At 37.2% G+C, this 5898-nt stretch overlaps 1 pseudogene; it reads right to left on the bottom strand.

The window, feature by feature from the left end:
* Positions 1-5420: 5420 nt before the first annotated feature.
* Positions 5421-5898, bottom strand: part of LOC108283566 — a 1643-nt pseudogene continuing 1165 nt past the window's right edge.

Here is a 5898-nt window from a genome sequence, read left to right as displayed (position 1 = left end):
ACCCAGAAGAGTAAAAGAAATAAAGATCAGAGCAGAGCTGAATGAAACTGAAATAAAAGAAAAATACAAAACATAAATGAAACAAAAAGCTGGTTCTTTGAAAAGATAAATTAATAGACCATTAGTGACATTAAACAAGAGAAGAAGAGAGAAGATCAAAATAAGCTCAATCAGAAATGAAAACAGGAGATATTACAATTGATACCACATAAATACAAAGGAACATTCAAAGCTTCTACGAACGCCTTTGCATGCATTGTGTTAGTCTGTTCTCATGCTGCTAACAAAGACATACATGATGAAAGGCAAAGGAGGAGCAAAGGCACATTTTACATGCTGGCAGGCAAGAAGGCATGTGCAGAGGAACTTCCATTTATAAAACTGTCAGAACTTATGAGACTTATTCACTCACTACCAGGAGAACAGTATGGGAGAAATTGTGCCCATGATTCAATTATCTCCACCTGGTCCTGCCCTTGACACATGGGGATTATTAGAGTTCAAGGTGAGATTTGGGTGAGGACAAAGCCAAACCATATCACATATAAACTAGAAACCTAGAGGAGATGGATAAATTCCTGAAAATATACAACCCTCCTAGATTAAACCAGGAATATATAGAAACTCTGAATAGACCAATAACAAACAGTGAGATTGAAATGGTAATTTAAAAGTTACGAACAAAAAAAGTGCAGGGCCAGGTGGATTCACAGCAGAACTCCATCAGACATTCAAAGAAGAATTGATAATAATCTTATTGACACTATTCCAATGGATAAAGAGGGAATACTCCTTAAATCACTCTATGAAGCCAGTATCACCCTACTACAAAAATCAGAAAAGGGTGTAACAAAGAAAGAAAGCTGCAGACCAATATTCCTGATGAACATAGATACAAAAATCCTCAACAAAATACTAGCCAACAGAATCCAATAGCATATCAAAAAGTTAATCCACTATGATCAAGTGGGTTTTATACCAGGGATGCAAGGATGGTTTAACATTCACAAGTCAATAAATGTGATGCAGCATATAAACAGAATTAAAAACAAAATCACACAATCATCTCAATAGATGCAGAAAAAACATTTGACAAAATCCAGGAACTTTTTGTGATTAAAACCTTCAGAAAAATCGGCATGAAAGGTACATACCTCAAGGTAATAAAAGCCATCTATGACAAACCCACAGCCAACATTATCCTGAATGTGCCTCGGCTAGGTTACTTTCCCCTTTTCATAGTCCTCTCTTTCCTTTAAGCTACAGTTCCACATGCACATTTCCTTCTTGGAGCTTTGACTAACCCCCAAATAAGAGGACTCCTTTCCTTCATCAGATCCCCTGGAGCCTCAGCATGAGCCTCTTCTTTGACAGTTGCTACACTGTTTTCTGGAGTCAGACAACATTTTGGGTGGAGAGTTCTATAGAGGTCTATCAGATTCACTTGGTTCAAGGTTGAGTTCTGGTCCTGAATATCTTCATTAATTTTTTGCCTCGATGATCTCTCTAATACATGTGCTTATTGTTAGTATGTATGTCTTCTTTATAAAAGTGTCTGTTCATGTCCTTTGCCCAATTTTTAATGGGGTTGTTTTTTGATTTTCTTTTGTAAATTCCTCTAAGTTCCTCATGGATGCTGGATATTAGACTTTGTCACATGCATAGTTTGCCAATATTTTCTCCCTGGTATATTGCCAATATTTTCTCTCTGGTATAGGTTGTCTGTTTACACTGTTGATAGTTTATTGCTGTGTAGAAGTTCTTTAGCTTAATTAGATACCACCTGTCAATTTTTGCTTTTGTCATCACTGTTTCTGGCATCTTTGTCAAGAAATCTTTGCCCATTCCTATGTCCAGGGTGGTATTGCCTAGGTTGTCTTTCAAGGTTTTTGAAAACTTGGGCTTTAAGTTTTTAATCCATCTTGAGTTGATTTTTGTATATGGTGTAAGAAAAGGATTCAGTTTCATTCTTCTGCATATGGGTAGCCAGTTATCCCAGCACCATTTATTGAATGGGGAATATTTTCCTCATTGCTTGCTTGTTTTTGTTGCCTTTGTCAAAGATCAGATGGTCATAGATGTGTGGCCTTATTTCTGGCCTCTCTATTCTGTTCCATTGGTCTAAGTGCATGTTTTTGTATCAGCATTATGCTGTTTTGGTTACTGTAGCTATGCAGTATAGTTTTAAGTCAGGCAACCTGATGCCTCCATCTTTTGTTATTTTTAAGTCAGGTAACTTAATGCCTCCAATTTTGTTAGGACTGCTGTGGCTATTAGGGCTCTTTTTTGGTTCCACATGAATTTTACAGTTTTCTTTCTGATTCTGTGAAGAATGTCATTGGTAGTTTTACAGGAAAAGCATTGAATCTGTACTTTGCTTTGGGCAGTATAGCCATTTTAATGATATTAATTCATCCTATAAATGAGTATGGAATGTTTTTCCTTTCGTTTGTGTCTTCTCTGATTTCTTTGATCAGTGTTTTATAATTCTGGTTGTAGAGATATTTCACCTCCCTTGTTAGCTGTATTCCTATGTATTTTATCCTTTTGTGGGAATTGTGAATGTGATTGATTGCTTTTCTAATTTGGCTTTCAGCTTGACTGTTGGTGGTCTATAGAAATGCTAGTGATTTCTGCACATTGATTTTGTATTCTGAAACATTGCTGAAGTTGTTTATTAGCTGAAGAAGATTTTGAACTGGGACTATGGGGTTTTCTAGATATAGAATCATGTCATCTAAAAACAAAAATACTTTTATTTCCTCTCTTCCTATTTGGATGCCCTTTATTTCTTTCTCTTGCCTGATTGCTCTGGCTAAGACTTCCAATACTATGTTGAGTATGAGTGGTGAGAGAGGGCATCCTTGTCTTGTGCCCATTTTCAACGGGAATGCCTCCAGCTTTTGCCAATTCAGCATGCTGTTGGCTGTGAGTTTCTCATAGAGGGTTTTTATTATTTTGAGGTATGTTACTTTAAGACCTAGTTTATTGAGAGTTTTTAAGATGAAGGACTGTTGAATTTTATTGAAAGCTTTGTCTTGTGGGTTTTGCTTTTAGTTCTATTTATGTGATGAATCACATTTATTGATTTGCATATGTTGAACCTACCTCGCATCCCTGGTATGAAGCAACCTTGATCACAGTGGATTAGCTGTTTGATGTGTGGCTGGATTCAGTTTGCAAGTGTTTTGTTGAGGATTTTGCATCCAGCTTCATCAGGGATATTGGAGTTTTGTTTTTCTGTTTTTCAGGTTTTGGTATCAGGATGATGCTGGCCTCATAGAATAAGTTAGGGGGGAGTCCCTCCTTAGTTTTTTAGAATTGATTCTATAGGAATTGTACCAGCTCTTCTTTGTACCTCTGGTAGAATTCAGCTGTAAATCCATCTGGTCCTGGGCTTTTTTGGGTTGGTAAACTATTTATTACTGTCTCAATTTCAGAACTCATTATTGATCTATTCAGGCATTCAATTTCTTCCTGGTTCAGACTTGGGAGGGTGTAGATGCCCAAGAATTTATCCATTTCTCCTAGATTTTCTAGTGTATGTGCAAAGAGTTGTTTGTAGTATTTTGATGTTTGTGTTTCTGTGGAGCCAGTGGTGATATATATCCTCCTTATCATTTCTAATTGTGTCTATTTGATTCTTCTCCCTTTTCTTCTTTATTAGTCTAGCCAGCAGTCTGCACATTTTATTATTTTTTTTTTTCAGAAAAAATCACCTCCTCGATTCGGTGATTTTTTGAAGGTTTTTTTTTGTGTGTCTCTGTCTCCTTCAGGTCCACTCTGAGTGTGGTTATTTCTTGTCTTCTGCTAGCTTTGATATTTGCTCTTGGTTCTCTAGTTCTTATAGTTGTGATGTTAGGTTGTTCATTTGAGGTCTAAGAGCTTTCTGATGTGGGCATTTAGTGCTATAAATTTCCCTCTTAATACTGGTTTAGCTGCATCCCAGAGATTCTGGTACATTGTCTCTTTGTTCTCATTAGTTTCAAAGAACTTCTTGATTTCTGCCTTAATTTAAGTATTTACCCAAAAGGCATTCAGGACTATGTTGTTTAATTTCCATGTAATTTTATGGTTTTGAGTGATTTTCTTAGTCTTGATTTCTATTTTTATTGCACTGTGGTCCAAGAGTGTATTTGGTATTATTTCAGTTCTTTTGCATTTGCTAGGATTGTTTTATGTCCAATTATGCGGTTAATTTTAGAGTATGTGCCGTGTGGTGATAAGAAGAATGTATATTCTGTTGTTTTTGGGTGGAGAGTTCTATAGAGGTCTATCAGATTCACTTCGTTCAAGGTTGAGTTCTGGTCCTGAATATCTTCATTAATTTTTTGCCTCGATGATCTAATACTGTCTAGAGTGTTGAAGTCTCCCATTATTATTGAGTGGGAGTCTATGTCTCTTTGTACATCTCTAAGAACTTGCTTTATAAATCTGGGTTCTCCTGTGTTGGGTGCATATATAATATATATTTAAGATAGTTACGTCTTCTTGTTGAATTGAACCCTTTACCATTATGTAATGTCCTTCTTTGATCTTTGTTGGTTTGAAGACTGTTTTGTCTGAAGTTAGGATTGCAACCCCTGCTTTTTTCTGTTTTCCATTTGCTTGGTAGATTTTCCTCCATCTCTTTGTTTTCAGCCCCTGAGTGTCATTACATGTGCAATGGGTCTCTTGAAGATAGCATACCATTGGGTCTTGTTTTTGTTTTGTTTTGTTTTGTTTTTTAAGATGGAATCTCACTCTGATGCCAGGCTGGAGTGCAGTGGCACGATCTCGGCTCGCTGCAACCTCCTCTTCCCGGGTTGAAGCAATTCTCCTGCCTCAGCCTCCCAAGTAGCTGGGACTACAGGTGCACGCCACCATGCCCAGCTAATTTTTGTATTTTTGGTAGAGACGGGGTTTCACCATGTTGGCCAGGATGTGGTCTTGATCTCTTGACCTCATGATCCGCCCACCTCGGCCTCCCAAAGTGCTGGGATTACAGGCGCGTTTGTTTATTTTTAATCCAGCTTGTCACTCTGTTCCTTCTAAGTGAGACATTTATTTTATTTATATCCGAGGTTAGTATTGATACGTGTGGGTTTCATTTTGTCATTTTGTTGTTAGCTGATTATTACATTGGCTTGTGCGGTTGCTTTATAGTGACACTTTCAACTTTCTTTCATCACAATGAAGATTTAAAAAAAACATGGCATAATAAAAACAAATTTTTATTAATAAAAAAGCAGTAGAATCTGAGCAGGAAGACATTACAAAGAATGTAAACAGTGTAAACATCAATGCATTCACCTCAGTCTGATTTAATGCTGAAACACAACTCTAAATGCTCTATGTGCCCTTACTAGCAAACTATACTAATTCTATATTATACAGAAAATACACTCTAATTTTGATTAGGCAAAAGTATTTTATCAAAGTCAAACCCAGCACCAAATACTGGCACAATCACAAACAACTATAAGAATGCTGCTATCCCTGCTAAAACTGGTTTGCTGAATAGCAGCATCACATTTATGATGAGTCAGTGTTGTACATTTGGCTTTATGAGGAACTTATACTTCTAAATTTCAAATATAAAATTTTCCAACTTGATTGACCAATGTAAGCATCTTTTGCCAGAAATTCATAGGTGCGTTGACTCACGCCTGTAATCCCAGAACTTTGGGAGGTTGAGGTGGGCAGATCACAAGGTCAAGAGATCAAGACCATCCTGGCCAACAGGTGGTGAAACCCTGTTAAAAATACACAAATTAGCTGGGCGTGGTGGCACATGCCTATAATCCCAGCTACTCGGGAGACTGAAGCAGGAGAATCACTCAAATCTGGCTGGTAGAGGTTGCAGTGAGCTGAGATTACACCACTATACTCCAGCCTGGCAACAGAGCAAGACTTTTT

Source organism: Cebus imitator, unplaced genomic scaffold (assembly GCF_001604975.1).
Source record: "Cebus imitator isolate Cc_AM_T3 unplaced genomic scaffold, Cebus_imitator-1.0 Scaffold262, whole genome shotgun sequence".
Taxonomy (NCBI): domain Eukaryota; kingdom Metazoa; phylum Chordata; class Mammalia; order Primates; family Cebidae; genus Cebus; species Cebus imitator.
The sequence above is the reverse complement of the archived record's forward strand: the minus strand, read 5'-3'. Positions and strand labels throughout refer to the sequence as shown.